The sequence below is a fragment of the Rhinopithecus roxellana genome, chromosome 12 (assembly GCF_007565055.1).
Source record: "Rhinopithecus roxellana isolate Shanxi Qingling chromosome 12, ASM756505v1, whole genome shotgun sequence".
Taxonomy (NCBI): domain Eukaryota; kingdom Metazoa; phylum Chordata; class Mammalia; order Primates; family Cercopithecidae; genus Rhinopithecus; species Rhinopithecus roxellana.
Window position 1 is genome coordinate 19651928 of NC_044560.1, and position 23469 is coordinate 19675396.

Below are 23469 nucleotides of genomic sequence, written 5' to 3' on the forward strand. Positions count from 1 at the left end.
AGGAAACAACAGGTGCTGGAGAGGATGTGGAGAAATAGGAACACTTTTACATTGTTGGTGGGACTGTAAACTAGTTCAACTATTGTGGAAGACAGTGTGATGATTCCTCAAGGATCTAGAACTAGAAATACCATTTTACTCAGCCATGCCATTACTGGGGATATACCCAAAGGATTATAAATCATGCTGCTATAAAGACACATGCACCCATATGTTTATTGTGGCACTATTCACAATAGCAAAGGCTTAGAACCAACCCAAATGTCCATCAATGACAGACTGGATTAAGAAAATGTGGCACGTATACACCATGGAATACTATGCAGCCATAAAAAAGAATGAGTTCGTGTCCTTTGTAGGGACGTGAATGCAGCTGGAAACCATCATTCTCAGCAAACTATTCCAAGAACAGAAAACCGAACACTGCATGTTCTCACTCATAGATGGGAACTGAACAGTGAGAACACTTGGACACAGGAAGGGGAACATCACACACCGGGGCCTGTTGTGGGGTGGGGGTACAGGGAAGGGATAGCATTAGGAGATATACCTAATGTAAATGACGAGTTAATGGTTGCAGCACACCAACATGGCACAGTTATACATATGTAACAAACCTGCATGTTGTGCACATGTACCCTAGAACATAAAGTATAATATAAATAAATAAATAAATAGAAAATAAATTTCGGTTCTTCATAAATTACCCAGTCTGTGGTATTCTGTGACAGCAACACAAAATGAACCGAGGCAAGTCAGTTGCTGAAGTCAGACCCCCTTGTAATCAGTGTGGTCAGAACTTAGCCCAGGTCTCTCAGCCTCTGTGCTATTTCCTTCCTGCAAGGCCTCTCTGCTGAGTGCTCACCCATCCTCTGTGCACACACACTTTCAGTGTCGGGGAACTCATTACCCCTCCCCAGGGCTGCCCACCCATCCCAGCTTTGGACACATTTCTCCTTCTCATGACATCGACCCATTGGCCCCCACATCTACCCCAGGAATCTTCACCCAGGACCTCTACACAGAGAGGGAGCAGCTACCCAAGGTAAGGCAACAACTACACAGAAGAGGAGAGTGGGATGAGGAAAGCCCCGGATGCAGCTCATCCTGGTGAAAGATAAGGAAGTTTATCCAGAGGGAGGGAAGCCAGTGGAGACATGGGGAGCAGGCTCCCTGGAAGACAAATGAGAACAAAGCTCAGAATGTGGGAAGGCAGCAGGGCCGGATTGGGCTGGGCGAGTAGGACACACAGCACAGGCATGTGATTCTCCAGCAGTCAGAGCTAAGGCCCTATTGAGACTGGAATCCTAAGTGCTGTGCCTTGAATTTCTTGGCTTTTTTCCCTAGAAATTTATTCTGCAAATGTGCCTTGTGCCATCCATCCTCCCAGATGGCTTTTTAAGTGAAGCTATTTGTTAAGTGGGAGAAGAACAGGGACAGGGTGGGAAGGGGAGGAACAGGTGGAGCCGCTGCAGCCCTGCCCCTCGCCCCCAACCCTCGAAGGAGAGGAAGTAGGAACAGCAAGTGGGAGAGTGGGAGGGTGGGCAAGGGGAGCCCCCGTGGTCCCACAGAGTGTGGCCTCCCAGGGCCGGGACCCTGTGGCACAACTGAGTCCACATAACCGGGGTCCCAGTGACAGTCTCATAACAGTGACTGGGCCCCAGTGTGAGCACTGGGTGAGCACTTTGGAGTCGCTGGCCCCGTACATCCTCCCACATTCCCATGGAGCAGGCACCATGACCCTCATCAGTCCCCAGAGGAGAAACTCAAAGAGGTGCAGTCACTTGTCCAAGGTCACACAGCTGGTGAGAGGCTGACTGGGGATTGAAGCTCTGGCTCTTAACCATGATGTCACTGTTGCTCAGGCTGTCAGCTGGAAGAACCTTGGTGATCAGCCTCCCTGAGGCACGCAGGCCCCAAGTCATCAGTTTCTCCCTCTGTACAGTGGGCTGGTTGGTGCCCAGTGGTCCCCAAGCCTGATTCTACATCAGAATCTCCTGGGGACTTCTCGGCAACACTGAGGCCTGGGCCCCACCTCAGTATCTAGAATTTTTAAGCCCCACCCCATCCCAGGACATTTTCTCAACCCACTTGCACAGGGTCACACTGAAGGTTGGAGGGTCTAGAACCCATACCCTACTCCCTGGTGAATTCTCAAGGTGAGTGTTTGCAGAGCTGATTGCAGTAAAGGGATGACAAGGTAGAACTGTCCATGCTGCACATCTGCAGCTGTCCGGAGGGAGGATGGCGATGGATTCCATTTCCACCTCTGCATCTCGAGGTCTCTTGCCCCCTCCTTCCTCTGTGCAACCCCCACCCCACCCCCACTCCTCCCTCCAAGCCTGGCTTGGAGCGGCCGAGATGGATCACCATGGTGCCTGGCCACAGATGGCATGTCCATCACCCTGTGCCAGCCACCCCAGCCTGGGGTGCACAGAAGCAGCTCAGTCAATCATTATGAAATGGAAGAAGACAGGGCCTGGGAGAGGCATGGTGCCAGGACAGGGGTGGCACAGTAGAAATGACAAACAGGCTCCCTGTGGCACTTTTCCAGGCTGGCATTATGTTTCCCCAACCAGCAAATGCAACACACACACACACACACACACACACACACACACACACACACACACACCTTTGTTGCCTTTTCTTCCCTACGGACAAGGTGGATGTGTCAGCTTCCTCCTCAATCCCCGCGTGAAGGGAGGGAGACGCAGGGTTGACTTGACGATTAGGTAGTGGAGATGAGGTGTCTCACCTTGTACCTGGGGGTTTTGTGTTCTTGGCTCCTCCAAGAGGCCGCAGGCACCTCCCTGATGTCTGTGAGCCCAGCATCCTCATCTTAGCCAGGCATCCTCACTCCCCTCACAAAGCCTGAGCCCTTACAGGTCACAGAAAGCCCTGACACTGCCTTGCTAGGAGGCTCAGTGAACAGAAGTTTCACTTCGTGAACCCACAGGGACTCTGACCCGGACCTCTGAGGAGCAAAGGTCCTATCCCGTGAGGTTCCCAGTCCCCGGGGGGATGGGCCTCTGCCACGGTCCCCTGGTCCCTCTCACACTGGGGCCTCCCTGGCCAGGATTATGTACCTGAACAGGGGTCCAAGCACAGGCGCATGTTCTGGAACCCACCCCTGATATCCTGCAAAAAGTCAGGGAGGGCAGCAGACAGGAGAGGGAGTGAGGGCTTCCGTCAAACCGACTTCTCTGATACTAACCCTGATTCGGCCTCTGGTGGTGAGTGTGGACAGGCAGGTGATTTGGGGAAAACTAAGCATAGGGGAGTGGATGAGAATCCAACATCCCCATGGACATCTGCTGCCACCATTGACAATGAGTGATGATCATCAGTCCCCTGTGTGCCAGGCACGGTGCCAGCCCCACATTCTTTATCCCCTGGAATCCTCACAACCATCTCCTGAATAAGGTCCCTCCTCAGAGGAGGAGACCCAGACTCTGATAGACGCCATCACCTGCCTGTCCCCAGTCTGGGCCCCTGGTGGCTCTGGTGTCACCTGAAACCCCCAGCTTTTCCCACTGACACCACCTCATCTGTGAGATGTAAAATCTGCCCACATTCTGAGGACTGCAGGCAGTGGAGACAGTCCCTTTTAGAGGAAGTCTGCGGAGGCAAGTGTCAGAGACGATGGAGTACCGTGTCCTCCGAGACCAGTATTGTCAGAGGCGCCCATTAGGGAACAAATGAGCTGCGTGCCGGCTCAGGATGCACGGAGGAAATCGCTGCAAGGACAAGGGAGTGAAGGGAGAATCCATCAACCCAGGGCAGGGTGGGGTTGCCCGCAGTCTCACAGCCTGGCTGGGAACCAGCTTATAGGGGTGATCGGTGAGAAGTGAGGGGTGTTCACAGGAGCTCTTCCTAAGACAGGAGCTGCTGGGATCAGAAGTTTCTCCTGGCTTAAATTTGTCCCATGAAATCCAATTCCAGAAATGTTTTATATGGTGGGTATCTGTGTCTGGGGCTATGCTAAATCCTCCATATATACCTATAATTATCTACTTTTCAGGGCAACGCTATGGAAACGGTCATTATTACTCTAATTTTCCAGAATGGGAAATTGAGGCACAGAGAGGTAAAGATGCCTAAGTTTACACAGCTGCCAGGCCCCGGAGCCAAGATTCACAGCCAGGCTGCCTGGCTTCAGAGCCTGGGTCCTTCACCACCTTGACACACCATGCCTGCCTGAAGCGCAGTGAAGAGAGACAAAGCAAATCGCTCTAAGTGAAGGAGAGCTTGAGCAAAAGATGGAAGCAAGAGAATTCTACAACCAACCTGTCTTTTTCAAAGAGCATCTGACAGGTCAGGCTTCAGCAGGTGATTTCTGGAACACCTACTGTGTGTCAGGCAGTGTTCTGGGCACTGGATGGGCCCAGGGAGGGAGACCAGTTGGGAGGCTACTGTGGGTACAGGGTACAGGGAGACCTGGAGGAGGAGAGAGCCATGCCTGCGGCACAGAGCAGTTGAGGCAGAGATGGGACCAGCTCCTCTGACTCCCTACTTGGGGCTGCTTCATCCCAGGTTGGTTCTTGTCCTTGTCAAGCAGCTTCCTGGAAGCCCCAGAATTTCATTTGCTTATCAAGTTGCTGGGAAATAGGAGCCACAGGCCAGGGCTCCATGTGCCAATGATACCATGAAATATCACCTGGGACCAATCAAATCAGTAAAACAAAAAAAACAAATAAAACATTAATACATAATGCTAGTGAATGTGTGGTGAAATAGACATTCTTATGCAGTGCTGCGGCAGGGAGTGTCAAGCAAATCATTCAGGAAAGTGATTAAGTAATAAAGACCATGAGGCTTCAGCATATTTATATCCTTTGATGCACTGATTGCACTTTTAAGAATCTGTCTTGAAGAAGGGATCAGGGATTCAGGCAAAGATAATGCCCCAAGATGTTTATCAAAGTCTGATGATGTATAGGAATGAAATATTGTAGCCCCTAAGTATCTAAGCTGAAGGACGGTGATACCAATTTTAATGCATCCAAATATTGGTCTATTATAAAGTTATTAACATGATGCTTTTGAGAAATTTCTAAGGATTGGGAAAATGTTCCCAGTATAATAATACATAAGAGAAAAAGGCCAGGGGCGGTGCCTTACAGCTGTAATCCCAGCACTTTCGGTGGCCAAAGTGGGGAATTGCTTGAGCTCAGGAATTCAAAACCAGTGAAACACATGGTGAAACCTCATTGCTACAAAAAATTATAAAAACTTAGCTGGGTGTGCCAGCTACTCAGGTGGCTGAGGTGGGGGGATCACCTGAGCCCAGGAGGTCGAGGCTGCAGTGAGCTGTGATTGTGCCACTGCACTCCAGAGTGAGACCGTGTCTCTGATTAAAAAAAAAAAAAAAAAAAAAAGAGAGAAGAAACAACTGAATAAAAGCATGATCCCAATTACATAAAATTTGATATATGCGTAGTGAATGATTAGAGGGTGATGATGATAACAAAAAAATAATAATAATGAGGCTACTATTTACTGAGTACTTGCTATGTGCCTGACACTGCACTAAGTGCTTTATATATACTAGTTCACTTAATATTCACAACAACACCATGCAGAGATATTATTATCTCCATTTTACAGATGAGGAAAGAGAGGCACAGAGAGGTTAAGTGAAATGTCCCATGCCACAAAGCTAAGAGGCTGAGCCAGGATTTGAACCCACATCTGGCAAACTCCAAAATCTTTGCATTATCACAATAACTCACTCCATTTGCCAAGATGGGGAAACCAAGGCAAGGTATGTGATGCTGCAAGTTGGCAAAGCCAGAGCGCCAAGGGTGTTGTGATCCATACTGAGATGTTACACTTCATCCATGGCCCTGAACAGAAGACCCTGGCTGATATAGGTTGGATCTGTCTCTCCTCCCACATTTCATGTTCAACTATAATCTCCAGTGTTGGAGGTGGGGCCTGGTGGGAGGTGATTGGATCGTGGGGATGGCATTCTCATGAATGGTTTAGCACCATCTGCTTCCTGCTGTCCTCAAGACAGTAAGTTCTCGGGGGATCTGGTCATTTAAAAGTGTGTGGCACCTCCTCCTTTGCTGTCTTGCTCCTGCTCTGGCCATGTGACATGGCTGCTTCCCCTTCACCTTCCATCATGATTGTAACTTTCCTGAGGTTTCCCCAGAAGCTGAGCAGATGCCATCATCCTTCCCGGACAGCCTGTGGAACCTTGAGCCAATTATAAATTACCCCGACTCTGGTATTTCCTTATAGCGATGCAAGAACAGATTAACACATCAGCCATGCCCTTGAGGATCTCAGACCAGGACCACTCACTGGGATGCACTGTGAGCCAGGGGAGGGGAGGAGCACGGGAGCTGCTTTCCATCCCCCACTTCCTACCCTGTACTTTCCTACTCTGTACTTTTCTTATACATCATCAGCACCACTAACTGGCTTGTTGATTCCTACACTCCTGAAGGTCCCTCCACACTTTCGCTCATGCTGTGTCCACTGCCAAAAATGCCCTCTCCCCTGCCTTGCCTGGCTATCTGGCAAACTCCTCTGTATCCATCAGCATCCTAGGCAAAATGTCATCTCTCTGGGAAGCTGCCCTTTTGCTCCAAGGTGGAGTTAGCATCTCATGCAGTCCTTGGAATGGTCCTTGTCACCGGTGTTGCTATCATCTGTGTGTCTTCTCCTCCACTAGAATGTGAACACTGTGGGACAGGCACTGTGTCTTATGCCAACAAGACCAGGCATGGTCTAGGAGGGGCCAGAGCATGGGCACTAAGGGTGGAAGCTCCAGAGTCCAGCTCCAGCATCACCACTTACTAAAGCATGATGTGGCAGGTGACTTTATCCTTCTGTATCTCATTTTTATCATGTTTCAAGTGGCGATCACACTGGCATCACCTCATAGGGTCTGCAAGGATGAAGGGAGTGAATACCTGCAGTGTTAGGTGGTGCCTGGTGTGTAGACGGCACTAAATAAGCATTCGCTCTTATCTCTGTCTTTGACTCTTCCTGCCTATACAGAGCCTGATGCAGAAGCTGTAAATGTTTTTTGAATGATTAAGTGACTGTCTCGGCCTGGCTTTAACCACCTTTAAAATTCCACATCCCCAAGAGCTCCTTGCCCAGGGTCTCTGCCGTCTTTCCCAGCAAGCTGATCTGTGCCCTTTCCCCTGCCATCCTGCTCTGTGATCCCGGAGGCCCTGTGCAGGCATCAATAGGCTCCCAGGCCCTCTGGCTTCAAGGTGAGTTTGACCACTGGGACCACTAGCAGGAGATGAGAGAGCAGGCCTTCATCTCCCTGCACCTCCCATGCTGTGTCTCCGGACTGGCTGCATTCCTCCCCCAAAGGCCACAGCCCTTCTCAGCACAGCTCCACATGCAGCTCTCTAGCTGGCTCTGACTGCCCCTCTTCAGGCCTTGGCACTGAAGGACTCCCTATTGCTGTTAATTGTGGGGTCCTGCACGGTCCCTTGTCATCAGTGCCTTTCAGAGTTCCCGCAGCCCTGCGTGAGGGAGCCCTGGCTCCTGCAGGGCCCTGCCCCACCCTGCACTGCCCGCTTCTCCCCTTCACAGCCCTGAGCTCTGACCTGCCTGCCCACTGATCTTACTTTAACATGGCCTCTGCCAGGAGAGCTGGCCCCTCATCTCTCCAGCCACCCACACCCTCCCCGGTTCAATGTCCTCCTGGAACCTCCCCAAACTCACCTCCTCTGACCCCAGGGCCCTCTGGAGTCCCATGGCTGGAAGCATCTCTCATCTAGACCTGCACGGCCTTTCGTGTTTGAGTTGTTAACGTGAGGCAGAGCTGATGTACTGGGGGCCAAAAGCCCTGAGTTCAAATCCCACCTCCACTCCACACCAGCTAGGTGAGTGTGGCAAGTCATCTCGCCTCTCTGAACTTTGAGTTTCTCACCAGTGAAGTAGGCATGACCGTCAGAACCCTACGTGGCCAGTGGAGGCTGCGAGGCAGTGACAGATGCAAAGAACTCTGTGCACATTGAGAGGCTCAGTAAATGGCAGGGACCATACTGCTGTTGAAGTGACAATGATTATCGTACGTCCACCTCCTTCCTATGCCACAAACTCCTCAGGGCAGGGACCAGGCCTGATTCAATGCCATGCCCTCAGTGCCTAGCTCAGGGCGTGGCAGCTGATAGGGGCTCAAGAAAGATGCTCACCATGCAGCCAATTTATGCCACCAAACAAGTATTAATAAGGACTGTTTTAGATGCTAGGACTGCAGCAATAAGCAACACAGACACGACACAAATTCCTGAACCTGAGGATCTGGACAGCTCCAGGGACAGAGCCTGGAGTTGAGTTGCCTGCAGAGCCGTGAGAATCAGAGAAAGTCAGAGCAGTGAAAGACTTGGGGGTTGCAGCGGTGCTCTTGCTGTGCCACCCTCTAGCCCCTCAGGCCATGCCTGAGCTCACCTGCAGCTGCAGTGGACAGTTCCCGAGAACCTCCCAGCTTCCTGCTGCAGGTGCCACACTCTGGATGTCTCCAGCCCCACAGGAGCTTGCACAGCCCATGAATCGGGCCAAGTAGAGGTGCAGGGGGATTCCAGGCACACAGAGGTAGACCTTGACCGTAAGAGGCAGGAGGCAGTCGGGGCATGCAGCACGTAGTTTCTACAAGGGGCCCCAGCAGGAGGGGGTCAGTTGCCCAAAGAAATATCAGCTCCCAATGCAACCTTTCTGACCCTTCTCTCCCTCCAGCTCTTTCTCTCTCTACCCCCTTCTGTATGTTTCCTGAGGTCACCTCCCAAATACACCACTAGCAGCTCAAAACCTTGCTTCAGGGACTGTTTGGGGAGAGCCCACCTAAGACAGAGGCCCTTTAAGTCCAAATGCATCATTGTGCCACTGAGGCCAGGAACTCATTTGATTCACACAGCAGGTTGAGCCAGAGCAGCCCCTCCCAAAGGGCGGAGTCTGCAAAGCCAGCCTGGGCTCTGCCTGCCCTTCCTTCAGCCACAAGCTGAGCATTTCAAAATTCTTTGAGTTTGCATTCAAAAGATGCAGAGAACAGATGACGCAATTAAGTTTATACAAACGTGTTCAGGAGTGAGTGTTCTGATCCACCCTGTATCCTTAAACGGAGCCTGTGTTACTTCCGAATGAGGTGCCTTCTCAGCAGAGCCATCTGGGCTGCTGTGCAACTCTGTGCACCTTGACGAAGATGGTCACTTCCTCCTCATCCTGCCTCCCTTTGCACGGAGTCTGGGCCATCTCACTTACACTAGGTCTTGGAATGATGTCTCAAGGCTCCTTCAGGTCCCACCCCCTGGATCGAGGAGCAGAGATGCAAATTCCTTTGTCTTAAAGGTTTCATGCAGGGTCAGGGAGGTATGGTGGCCTCCTAGGGGACACAGTGAGGCTGGGGCGGAGGAGTCCGTCTCAGGCTCCTCCCACTTCCCATCTCACTGCTCTTCCCGTCCAGCTGCACATTCAGGCCAGAAAATTCTCTGAGCCTAAAGAGGGAATGGAGCGCCTCTCACCGAAAGGAGCAGCCCGGCGTATTTTAGAGTCCACTCTGTGCTGGCTCCAAGCTTGGCCCCCAATTTACATCACCACATTCAACCTCACAACAGCCTTGCAGCGGGTATCATGTTCCAGTTTCATAGAAGAGAAAACCGAGGGTCAGAGAAGCGCAGTGGCCTCACTGAGCCTGCACAGCAGGCAGGTTAGAGCCTCGGCATCCTCCAGCTTAAGGAGCAGGTGTTCTTCCCACCCTGTGTGTGGGGGAAGGATAAATGAGAGGAGAAAATTGGCCTTTCCTCAAATAAATGGAAACATTCTTTTCAACGCTTCCCTGTGCCTGAGGAACATTTTAAACACTGCGCAGTCTCAATCATTCGTCTCACGCCCCAACCTTCCATCCTCTCAGCTACAACCACTGCCCAGCGGTTCCCACACTGCGCCTGGACCACACCTGAGGCCTCCACGTGCAGCTCAGCCCTTATTCCAACAGCCCCTGAAAGACACCTCCTTCTCTTCTCAAGAAAAACACCACAGGACCCTTACCTGCCCCTCCCCTGACCTGGCTTCTAGTCAGGGCCCACTCCTCTCCCCCAACTCACCTAATGTCAGGCTCCCTCTGGCCATGCGGGGCCCTGAACTCAACACAACCAGGCTTTTATTAAGCACCTACTGTGTGCCTGGCATCTGTCCTCAAGTTCCCTATTCCTGGGGGAAGCATCCTCTCCTTATTCCTGATGTGTCCCCAAGTCTCAGGGTCTGACCAGCCCAGAAAGGTCAAACAAGGCTTCACTCTTCCTCAAAGGCACCATGCACACTCCTGCCTCAGGGCCTATGCACTTGCTGTTCCCTCTGTCTGGAAGGCGTTTTGCTTTTTGTAATGGCTCGCTCCTTTACTCACTCTGATCCTTGCTCAAAAGTCTCCTCTTTAGAAGAGTCCATGATGATGGGGGGGTCTTACCTGGCCTGAGGGGTCAAGGAGGGCTTTGGAGGAGGTGGCCATGGGATGCGATCAGAAGGCTGGAGGCCACTTAGCAGAGCAGGGTGTATAGGACTTGGGTGATGATCAAAGGTCTGGGCAAGGTGATGATTAAATTCCCCCAAATGCTAAAATTCTGTGATTCTGACTTGAAATTGCATGATGTTAAGATTCTATTAAGTGCAGTTCTGAGTTCCATAACTACAGACCTGCAGGGTAGGTGTGTTCTTAGGGGCTGGGATTTGCATGTATGAGCCTTCACTCCTGGAAGAAGGGCTGCCAACGCTTCCTTTGACTGATAAGGTTTTCCCTCTTCCTGCCCACCTCCCTCAGTGGCTTTGTGGCTTAGAGAATGTAAATTTATTCTGCATTTCCAGTATCACACTCTCATCTACATGTTCCAGTTTCCGGAATAAATATTAGGAGATGAATCTTTAGAGATTTTCCGTGTGTACAAAAGCTAACCCCTGTAGCAGAGGCACATCCAGACATGGATTTTAGCACAGGCACTATCCCTGCACTCACTACAAGGCGGGCAGGTGATTGGGCCTCAGTGAGTCCAGAGGAGAGAGGAAACCTCTGTTTCCTGCTGGAGGGACTGAGGAAGGGCTTTGTGTGTAGAGCTGAGGTGCTGAGGCAGAGGGAGGGAAGGGAGAACACCCTTAGGAAGTCTGGGCTGGCCACATGCGTGGGTGAGGTCGTTCTACTGAGCAGCTTGGGGTCTCTGTGTGAACCACTGCATCTCAGCTCAGTCAGGGGAGGCTGGTGCTACGGGCACCTCCCCAGGAGGGTGGGAGGGAAAAGAGCAGCCCCACCAGGAGTCAGACACTGCTCTGAGAACTGGTTGGGCTCCCAAATCAAACAGACAGGGATGGATCTTGGCTCCCAAACTCACCAATTCAACCACAAGAACTTGAAGAAGCCACTTCACCTCCCTGGGACTCAGTTTCTTCAATGTGACCCATAGTCCTATCCACCCATCTGCCTAGTGGTTCCAAGGGTTGGAGGAAAACACCAGGCTTCAGGCATATCATGAGCATCGATCCCAGCAACGGCCTTCATGACACCTACTGGGAGCCGGGCACTGCTGGAAACACTGCACCTGCCTGTTATCCCCACCCCAGGCCAGTGAGGGGGTGCTGCCATTATCCCCACCCACAGATGAGGAAACTGAGGCACAGAGAGGTTAAATAAGTACCCTACTATCACATGGGTTTAGAATGGTGGAGGCTGGGCATGGTTGCTCACACCTGTAACTCTAGCATTTTGGGAGGCTGAGGTAAAAGGATAGCTTGAGGCCAGGAGTTCAAGACCAACCTGGGCAATATAGCAAGACCCCACTTCTCCAAAAAATAAAAAATTAGCCAACCATAGTGGTGTGCATCTGTAGTCCCCGTATCTCAGGGGGCTGAGGTGGGAGGACCACTTGAGCAGGGAAGATAGAGGCTGCCATGAGCTGCGATCGCACTCCTGCGCTCCAGCCTGGGCAACAGAGTGAGACTCTGTATCAAACCAGAAAAACGGAGGCAGGATTTGCAATCAAGCAGTTGACTCTAAAATAAGTGAACTTATATATTATATTTAAATTTTTCCAACAACTCCCAGCGGGGGTTGCCCAGATGTTGACACTTTCAGTACCAGTTCCCTCCATCTGGCCCTCATTCTCTTTTCTCTGATGCTCTAGCTGTTTCCGGACAACAGTGACACTCAGTCCCTGCCTCCAGGTCTTTGTTCATGCTGTGCCTTCTCCCTGGAACACCTTTGCCCCTGCCTGTCCAGCCAGGAAACTCCTACTCACACTTCAAGACCCAGGCCAGGCATCATGTTCTCCATGGGCAGCCCCCACCCCACCTGTCCTTGCACCTGGCACATCCTCCATCATAGCACTTAGCAGGGAGGTCGGGCAGGGGAGAGGGGACAGGATTCCATCCTCAGGACCTGCCTGCCCTCTCTGTTCACCCACCTGTTCCTTCCACCAACGTTCACTGTGTTTGGCTTCTGTCCACTGAGTTTGAATTCTGGGAAGGAAGACCAGTCGCATGAAATTGGCATTATTGCCCCCTGTTTAGATAATCTCCCACTCAGGTTTTGTAATTCCTGAGACCACAGGCCCTGCTACAAGGGAGCAGTCTGGGAACTCTGATCCCAGCAACCCGGGAACTCGGACCCTACTCTAGGCTGCCAAGGTCACCTTGGGGAGTTAACGGGGAAGCTCAGAGGCTGTAAGAGTGCCCTCTCCCCTCATCTACATCAGCTCCTCCTTCCTGCAGCTGGGTGTGCAGGAAATGTTCCTCCTCTGTGTGGCACACTATAACACCATTGCCATTCAATCAACAGTCACGTTAATTAAATATGAATTGATTGTAAGAGCAGTGCTTGAGATATAGAAGTGATACACTCAGGCACCAGGTAATTAACTCAAAACAACAGGCAATAAGCATAGAGCCTGGTTAATACAACAACCTGGCAGACATCATTTAGATTTTTACCCCTTGACTTTGAAGCTCAGTAGTAGCTGCCAAGTTCTTATTGATTAGCAATCCATTAAAAATGTATGGCAAGTTGAAATTAATTGGCCACAGTGAGAGTGAGTTTGACCCAGGCCAAGTTTCTGTGACCTGACTGAGGTGAGACTGGAATGGGGAAAGTGACATGAGGGAAGCACCACCATGCAGACAACCTCGGGAGGCATCAATTCTCAAATGGCTTTCGTGGGGTCTCCATCCCTGCAGGTGGGAGGATGGCTCTGACCCACCAGCCCCAAGGGCAAATCTGACTTTAAACCTGCCAGGGTCCCTGACTCCCCAGACATTCAAGGCTCTTCATGATGCACTTGGCCTCTCCCCATCCCCATCTTCCTCCATGCACCCAAACTGTCTCTGCCTGGCCAGGGCTGGGCACACTCAAAGCAAACTACTAGCCTATTTGCAGAGCTGCTCGTCCCCAGACTCTCCACCAGGCCCAGGGAAGAGGAGGCCCAGGGACTGGAACCAACATGTTAGTCAAGTGAGTTGCTAAAGTCTCACAGGGCACAACTTTGGGTCATTTCTGGTGCCCTTTCTGCTATCCCCAGCGTGGATGGAGCCCAGATGGTGTCTGTCTCCTGGCTCCCATAATGTCTCACCTCCAGGGCCAGGTACCTCTGAGACCACAAAGACAAAGGCCTATATACACAGCTATCACAAGTTACTCAGAGACTGGATTCAGCCTGGGAAGTCAGTTGGAATCTCTTAGGCCTAAAAACTGCATCTATCCCTTCTGTTCCCACATATAATCCTTCATTGTCCACATAGACATGGTCAGTACATTGCTGCAAACCCCGTTGACACCAGGTGATAGCATGTCTGGATGCCACAGGCAGAGGCACTGGAATGCCATTGATAGGGTTCTGGCATGGAAGTCAGAACTGGGTGCCAGTTCCCAGCTCCACCACAGGCCTTGGCCAAGCCCCTTCTTCTCTTTAGGTCTTGGCATTTTCGCAAGTGAACGAAAAGCATTTAACCAGATATCTCAGGTATTTAAAACTCTGTGAGTCTCTGAGGCAGTAATAGATAATAATAATAATAGTAGTAAATAATAGTGTTGTTGTTAATACTAACAGTACTATGGTGATGATGGTGATGAAGAAGATGCTGATGGGAAAGATGATGATGATGGAGAAGATGAGGAGGATGGTGATGATGAACAGGATAATGATGACTGTAATGATGGAGAGGATGATGATGATGATGATGGAGAGAATGATGATAATGATGAAAAGGATGGAGATAATGGTGATGATAATGATGATGGAGAAGATGATGATGGAGAGGATGATGATGAAGGAGAGAATGATGATGAACATGATGATGATGGAGATAATGATGATGGAAAGGATGATGACAGAGGTGATGATTGGGAGGAGGATGATGATATTGATGGAAAAGATGATGATGATAATGAAGATAATGATTATGGGGAAGATTATGATGATGGAGAGGATTATGATGGAGAAAATGATGATGATGGAGAGGATGATGATGATGGAGAAGATGATGATGAAGAAGAAGATAATGATTATGGGGAAGATTACGATGAAGAGGATTATGATGATGGAGAGGATTATGATGGAGAAAATGATGATGATGGAGAGGATGATGATCATGATGGAGAAGAGGACAATGAAGAAGAAGATAATGATTATGGGGAAAGTTATGATGGAGAGGATTATGATCATGGAGAGGATGATGATGATGAAGAAGATAATGATTATGAGGAAGATTATGATGATGGAGAGGATGATGATAATGGAGAGGATGATGATGAAGAAGAGAATAATGATTATGGGGAAGATCATGATGATGGAGAGGATGATGATGATGGAGAGAATGATGATGATGATGGAGAAGATAATGAGTATAAAAGTTATGATGATGGAGAGGGTTATGACGATGGAGAGGATGATGATGATGAAGAAGATAATGATTATAAAGATTATGATGATAGAGAGGATGATGATTATGGAGAGAATGATGATGACGGAGAAGATAATGATTATAAAGATTATGATGATGGAGAGGATGATGATGGAGAAAATGATGATGATGGAGAGGATAATGACACCAAGTGATGGTGGAGCATATGCCTTGCTTGGTGCTGCACAGGGTGCCTCACACACACCATCTCTTACAGCACAATAATTTACGCAAAAGACGTTTTCTTGGTTTTATCTTCCATATGAGAAAACTGAGGCACAGCAATATCAAGTGTCCTGGAAGTTCACACCATCTCAACCATGAAGGCAACAGAGCTCCAGAGGCCACATGCCTCCTTCATCCTGGGTTTGTAATTGTCCTGACACATTAAGAATCCCCAGCCCCTGAATCCTCCTCCTTTACTTAAGTTGGGCAGAAAGTGAAAAGCTCACCATCAGTTTTCCTGAAACTCATCTTTTGCTCTGCAATTTGTCCTTCTGGCTGCTCGAGGCCCATTTTTCTCTTGGCCTCAAATGGCTTTTATGTCATATCCATTCTCATTTCTAAGATTTATCACATTTAGTTAAACATCCAAACTATGGATTCAGATGGGTAACTCCTGATCCTGGGAGGCTCCCTTGGTAACTTCCTACAACTGCAGTTTGATGTCTGGGGTGGCCAGAACTGCAACAGAATCTGAGTCCATGTAGGGTTGGGCAACAGGCAGGAAAACCACAGAGTCACTCCCTGGAAACCCCCAGCTCATAGGTGCTGAGGGCAGAAGAGGGCTGGGTGGACCCTGACTCCAGGCTGAGACAGGAGAGGTTTAGACACCAGCCCTGGTCACTCAGCTCAAAACCTCAGAGATGGGATGAGGAATCTGCTCCTCCAGCTCCATGACCAGCCCTGTCCCCCAGTAGGCACTAGTGTTTGGGCAGGGGTCTGATAATGTCTATGTTCTCTCTGCCTGAGCCTAGCCTCTTGCAGCCTCTTCTGACCTGTAGCCAGCATAGCCTCTGCTCCCAAGAATATGCCTAGCACAGCAGGCTGCTTAGCAAATATCCATATTTTTATACTATATTCACCACGTTGTACAATAGATCTCTTGAAATTATTCCCCTTATATAACTGAAATTTTACAGCCTTTGACCAACATCTCACCAACCCCCACATATATATTTTGTTGTTTGTTATGGAGTTTCACTCTTTCGCCCAGGCTGGAGCAAAGTGGCGCCATCTTGGCTCACTGCAACCTCCACCCCCCGGGTTCAAGTGATTTTCCTGCCTCAGCCTCCAGAGTAGCTGGGATTGCAGGTGTGTACCACCATGCCTGGCCAATTTTGTATTTTTAGTAGAGACAGGGTTTTGCCATGTTGGCCAGACTGGTCCCGAACTCCTGACCTCAGGTAATCCACCTACCTCGGCCTCCCAAAGTGCTAAGATTTTAAGAATAATTAAGAAAGAACAAGTCCTTCAATTAAAATGAAATTAATAGTAATTGTCCTTTCAAAGGTGAGCCCCTGTACTCTAAAAAGGCAGCCCCGTATTTATAGCTGCCTGCTCTGGCATTTTTCCTTGGAGGTCTAAAATACATCTTCAGCTTTCTTGTTTAAAACAGGGCTATTTCCTCCCTTGAAATGACTCTTCTCCCACCTTACCCAGCCCAGGGCATGGCTTCACCCCACCCCACACTGACCATAAGCCTTGGAGTCCCCATGATCACTCCTGTCCTCTGCCCTCTGCATCTGATCCATCCTGCAGCTCTGAGATACTCCCTCCAAAATACATCCCACTCCAGACATGTCCCTTCATCTCTGCCCACTGCCCAGTCCAGGCCTCTCATCTGACCTGCCCACAGCTACAGCCTCCCTGACATCACCTGCCCCCACCCCTGCCTGGTTCACAGGTCAAATCATGTTGCTCCTCTGCTTAAAAGTCACCCATTGCCTCCGGGTAAACTGGGAATAAAACCCAAGCTCCTCACCCAGCCCTCGTGGCCATGGGATCTGGCCTCACCTGCCTTTCAATCATTTGGCCCTGCAGTTCTCTCTCCCAGGAGTTCCCTCCCCTGGATCTTCTCATGCTGGTTGCTTCTCAGCCTCAGCTGTTAATTTCAACATTGTCTCCTCCGAATCATCTTCCCTGAGCACTGTGCTAAGGTCACCCTTCCCCTGCACTGGGTTATCCCTTCCCACTCTGGCTTCACCCTTGTCCCCTCTGCTCTGTGCTTCTGGGGAGCTGCCCTTATGGGCTACATCCAGGGGCTCCTCATCCTCTGGCTTCAAGGTGGGTTTGGTTAACAGGGAGGCACAGCAGGAGATCAGGAAAGGAGGACGAGAGGAAGGTTGGGGTGTTTATCCCCCCACAAGGTCCTGCCCTGGGAAGAGCTAGGGCTAGCTTTCCTCAGACTGCAGCTTTCAGCTCCTATTATCATGTGGTTCCTCCCCACCCAGCCCCCTGGCAGGGCTCCTCCACCCAGCTTTCTCCATCTCCAGGTTCCAGTCATTGCTCCTCCCCGCACCGTCGCAAACCCAAGAGTGGTAATGGAGCCCTCTGTTGCCTGATGCCAGGAAACAGCACCACCTCCAGGATCTCCTTATGCTCTGCCCATGCTTTCGTCTTCTTGGTCTCTTTTTTACACTCTCCAAAAATTGCCTGACTTAACTGTGCCATCTCATCTGTCCCCTGCCACATCCCCAGCTGACACACTGCCCACCCTCCTCGCTTCCGTCTCCTCACCCTGTCCAATTCCCCCACGGAACTTCTCACTCCCCAGCATGATTGCTTGTGTACTATCTGCATCTCCCACCAGAACACAAGCTCCATCTGAGACGGGGATTCATTGCATCATATGTCAGCGGAATAGAGAAAACACATGCTCGCACCTCCTAACTCTGCTCAAACTCACAAGGAAGCCCAGCCAATTCTGTGAAAGTTCATGGTGAAATCACATTGACTTTTAAATGCCTGCACACGGCATTTCCCAAACTGGGATCAGGCAACACTCATTTAGGAGGTGTTGGCAAGCAGTTGGCAACCTGATACCGACAGACCATATCCGCCGGGTTGTCCTCATTTCACCAAGCGCCTCTGATAATTTCATCTCCCGCTATCATGACCTCATGGCCTGGGTCCAGACTGGGAAAGCCCTCGTGTCCCAGCCCCTCTGGAGCCCAGGGAGCTCCAGCATGAGGCCTTTGCTCCATGGGCTTCATTTCACTGCTGTCTCCACGTCTCTCACTGCCATGCGGGCCAAGGCAGAGCCAAGACTACATCAGCCATGAGTCAGGAGATCAAATCCTGGTCTCTGTTCTGTCACCAACTTACTATGTGACTTTGAACAGGTTGAATTCCCACTCTGTGCCTTGGTTTCCCCAAATTTTCCTGCTGTTCCTACTGCCTGGAATTCTCTTCCCAGTAAGCAGGTTGGATCATACATTCTCCTAGCACGTCCCTGCTCTGGTGATGAGACATTGCTCAGATAGATTAAACTGGCATAGTTCCTGTTGATGGTCATCTTTCTCTAGAAGGTGAGAAAGGAGAAAAAACTGTCAGCTTGGCTATGACACGTAACCACTATGATCAGACCACAGAAGACACAAGCTCATGCTGGTCTCTGCTGGCCTGACTGCCAGGATGATTTAGTTCCCAGGGTAACTAAACTCCTCCTTTCTGGATGAGATGAAGCCTTGAGACAATAAAAATGTGCCCCTCCTCCAACAGGTGGGTGTTGGTTCAGCTAAGCCAGAGAGATGGGATGAGGCCCCTTCTTAATGACAGAGCCTTTTGGGAACTGGACCAGCAAGAAGGGGCTGAACCTGATGATGGGGAGGAGGTGTGGGAAAGGGGGAGCCAGCATCAGCCTCATGTTGCCACTGTGGTCATGGCACAGCCTCTGCTGTCCTGAAAGCGCTCTGTGGAACGACTCACCTGACTCTCACAACAGTGCCATGAGGAGCTCAGGGTCACCACCATCGCCATTTCCAGGTGAGAACAAGGCTTCAGGACTACATCACTTGCCCAAAGCCACGAGGCTTGTAAGTGGCTATAAAAAGACCATGACAGCACCAAGCCCCAGCCAAGAGCTTGTTCTGTGTTTGCTGATTGATGCACTGACACCCGGGTGGTCCTTACTGTTCCCTTTGCATCAAGCAACCAAGGACAAGGGCCCCGCCACCATGAGTCAGAGTCTAGGTGGGGCCACCGGCATCATACCTGTCACCTGGCTCCCCTATGTCACCTGGCACCTCCTGCCACCTGGCCCAGATCATGAGGACCAGTGTTTCAGAGCTGGGGAGGGGGGAGTGTTTGGGGAAGGACTGTGGGTGCCATTGCCTCCCCCTTCATCAAGAAGGCTGCTATGAACTCCATTTTCATTCCCTTTTTTGATGGGTCTGAGGTTCACACAGCCACAATCGTTCAACCCTGTGGCTGGGTCAGGGCACATGGGATAAACTATTTTTCCTCGTCATGGGCCTGCCTGCAGCAGCAGAATTGGATTCTAGATGATGTACGAAAAAGATAAAGTCCAGGTGCAGTGGCTCACGCCAGTAACCTCAACACTTTGGGAGGCCGAGCTGGGTGGATCACTTGAGGTCAGGAGTTCAACCAACCTGGGCAACATGGTGAAACCCTGTCTGTACTAAAAAATACAAAAATTAGCTGGGTGTGGTGGTGGGCACCTGTAATTCTAGCTACTTGGGTGGCTCAGGAGGAGAATTGCTGGAACCCGAGAAGCAGAGGTTGCAGTGAGCCGAGATCACCTCACTGCACTCCAGCCTGGATGACAGGGTGAGAGGGAAGGGAAGGGGAGGGGAGGGGAGGGGAGGGGAGGGGAGGGGAGGGGAGGGAAGGAAAAGAAGGGAAGGAAAAGAAAGGGAAGGAAAGGAAAGGAAAAGAAAGGAAAGGAAAGGAAAAAGGAAGAAAGAGGGAGAGAGGGAAGAAAGGAAAAGAAAGAAGGAAGGAAGGAGAAAGAAAGAGAAAGAAAGAAAGAAGAAAGAAAGAAAGAAAGAAAGAAAGAAAGAAAGAAAGAAAGAAAGAAAGAAAGAAAGAAAGAAAGAAAGAAAGCAAGCAAGCAAGAAAGCAAGAAAGCAAGAAGCAAAGGAAGGAAGGAAGGAAGGAAGGAAGGAAGGAAGGAAGGAAGGAAGGAAGGAAGGAAGGAAGGAAGGAAGGAAGGAAGGAAGGAAGGAAGGAAAGAAGGAAGGAAGGAGAAAGAAAAGAAAAAGGAGAAGATGTTGGATATGCAGAGGCACTACCGCCCCAGCACTGAAGACAAGAGGAGCAAGTCAAGCCAGGAGATTTGCCTGGGTCAGCTCCTGGATCTCAAAGGAGGAGTCAGCATCCAGTTCCATGGGGCCTGAGCTGGGCTGAGTGCTCCCTCCAGGGCAGGGAGAGCATCTGGCCAAGGTCAGGGGTCAGTCGCTGGTTGTGGACAAGTGGGGCCGCCTCCAGTGTCCGCCCCTCCAAGAGTTCCTGCCGTGGAAGTCAGTCGGTTTCCCCAGTGAAAAATCAGGACACCATCAAGACAAGATCATGAGACACATGTGAGGAACAGATGCTCAGTGTTCCTCCCCCACATGCCCACATGAGCTAGCCCTGGGCTAATGCCGATCTGCCCTAGACCAGCCAGGCCTGGGGTGAGCCGCTGGTGTGAGGGGCATCAGGAATGGGGGCCGCTTATGCAGAGAGATTCTGAAGCCACCTGGAAAGCTTACCTTGGGGGAAAATAGAAAAAGGAAGTTAACCCATCATCTTACAACTGAACCCCAAATTTTGCTGAAGAAGAAAGAGGAAGGGGAGGGAGAGAAGGAGTAGGAGGAAAGGGAGGAGGAGGATAAGAAAGAGGTGGAGAGAGACGAAGAGAAGGAAGGGAAGGAAGAAGAGGAAGAGGAGGAAACGGAGGAGGAGGAGGAAGAGAAACAGAGAAAGAGAGGGAAGAAGAAGAGGAGGAGGAAATGCTCTGACATGTGCCCTGTGAAGGTTTATGAAGTGCTTTCTCTTTGAAACCCTGTTTGGCCCCCGCAGCCCCCTTTGAACCACGTGAGGCAGAATCCTAGGAGGAAACTGAGCCCAGGGAGGTCTGCACAGTTAGTAGGAGGCACAGCTGGGACCGGAGCCCCAGACTCCGGACCCCCAGTTGAAGGTTTATTCTCATGAGGCCACAAAGAGTCACAAAACCCTTTCACAGCCATTCGCTAGCCCTGCCCCAGAACAGAGGCCCATCTCCCTGAGTGGTACAGGAGGCATTCCCAGGGAAGGGGAGGGGAGAGGGAACTCCTGGGTCTGTGTGTCTGCAAGCCCCCACCCAGCATCCACACATAGCATAGGCCCTGGCAGGGCAGTGAGGGTGCAGGTTAATGAGCCTTAAATGGAAGCCCATCAGGAGCCCCGGGCATAGCACCAGGCAGAGGCAGGAACCAAGAGGGGAGCAAGTGGACAGGAGCCACCGTGGCATCAGATTTAAGTGTGCCCATCAGTCCCAAACAGGAGGTGAGACCTGCCAGAGCCAGCCACGTGTCCCTGCCCAGCTCAAGACATTTCAGGCTCCAGCAGTGACAACTGCTCTGTTTCTGTCAAGGTCCAGCTGTTTTAATGGAGACTTTAAATAATCGCCTGGCTGCCAATAAATTTATGTCTTGGTGTTCCAGCCACAGCCAGGTTCTTGTTTCATGACTCATCCCTGGTCGGCTGGTTCAGAGGGAACTCCCAGCTGGTGCAATGAAGGAAGGACCTGGCCAGCCTTCTGCCCCTTGTCAGGCGTCGGGAAAGGATCTCACATGCCCACACTCTTGCTCTCCACCTTTCAGAGTGACCAGTGACCAGCATTAGTAGTAATCCTGCCCAACGTCCCTCAGCTGGAATCCTACCCAAATCCAAAGAAAGGACTTTGATCCTGTCCCTCTGAAGCTGAGAAGGGAGAGAGATTCTGTGACATCCTAGAGGACATGGTAGAGCCCAGGGCCTGGAGACCACCATGCATCTGCAGGGCAGGGGTGGGACAGGTGGTCACAGGAGACCTGGTCACAGGAGGCTGGAAAGTACAGGAATGGGGAAGTCAACCAGGTGGGCAGGGGTGACCATCAACCACAAAGCCAACCCAGAACAAAGGCCGAGCTCAGCCTAGGGTTGGGAGAGGGTCTCTGGGAGCAGACTCCCTGGGTTCAAGTGATCCCTCTACCACCCACTAGCTGTGTGACCTTGAGGAAGTCACTTAACCTCTCTGTGCCTCAGCCTTCTTACATATAACATGGGAATAAAATGATAGTGTCTATTTCAGGGTCCATATGAGAGTTTAATAAGATAAAATACATAAAGTGCTGAAAGCAATCGCTGGCCATGGTGATCATCCATGAGGGCTGCTCTTGGGCAGGTTCTTCATACTCACCATCCCCCTGCCTGTCTGTTCTTCAAGGGGTGGTCATCCCTGATGCCACAGAAAAGCATCCAAACTGAAGGGCACAGGGCTGGTGAGGATTTAGACAAAGGGAGCCTGAACTGGGCCATCCTAGCCCAAAGGAATGATTCTCCAGGATGCCCTCCCAGCATCCGTAGGCTGGTCAGGAAGCTACTGCGGATAGGCCTGGGATTTGCCCAGGGAGCAAGTTGCAGAGATCTGCCCAGGATCCCTGAAACCTGACCATGTGGGTGGCCTCTCCAGCCGTTTGTGACAACATTTCTCAACAAGCAATAGCCCCATGAGGTAGGCAGGGTGCTTCCAGGTGAGGCAAGTGAGGCTCAGTGAGAGGAAGGGACTGTTCTCTCCAGTGCATCGCTGGCAGTCAGATAAGAACCCAGGACTCCAAGGCATGCAGAATGGGTAGGTGCTTAATGCTGGAAAGCTTGGTGACACCTTGGCCATTTGTGAGGTCTATTTTTGAAGCTGCTGAAAGGGCACCTCCTCTCCTACCTGCCATTTGCAGCCCAGCTCCCAGTGAACTTCTGAAAATGAGATGAGAGGAGAAAGGGACAAGGATTCCTACATCCCCAGTCACAGCAGCGCTTACAAATGCCTGCCCATTGTGAGCCCAGGCAGCCCTTCACACCGCCAAGGTCAGACAGCGTCTTTACATCCTAAACACGGCCACGACACAGGCGTCCTGCTGGGGATAAATCCTGCCCACATTTCCCTGTCCTCAGGCACCTCTGGGCCCCAGCGGTGACAACTGCTCTGTTCCATCAAGGTCCAGCTATTTTAATGGGGACTTTAAATAACTCCCTCTGCTGCCAAGGAATTTGTGTCCTGCTGAGACGTGTGCCATTGAATAGATGACCAAGAGAGGTTCAGGGTCTGGCTGCTGTTGGACAACGACCACAAAGCTCCCTCCCTGTCTATCATCTTCCAGGAAGCCAGTTTCCAGTGACTCAGCAGATCCACCACGGAGTGCCAGGCCGTGTGCAGGGTTCTGGGCTCAGAGAGAAAGATTGTTCATGTTCCTGTGTCCATGAGGAGGTCATGGTCAGATGGCAGAGGCAGACCCACCAGCGACACATACCACCCACCTGCAAAGCACCAGAGGAGAGGTCACATCAATGACCATTCCATGAGCACCTGCTGTCAACAGC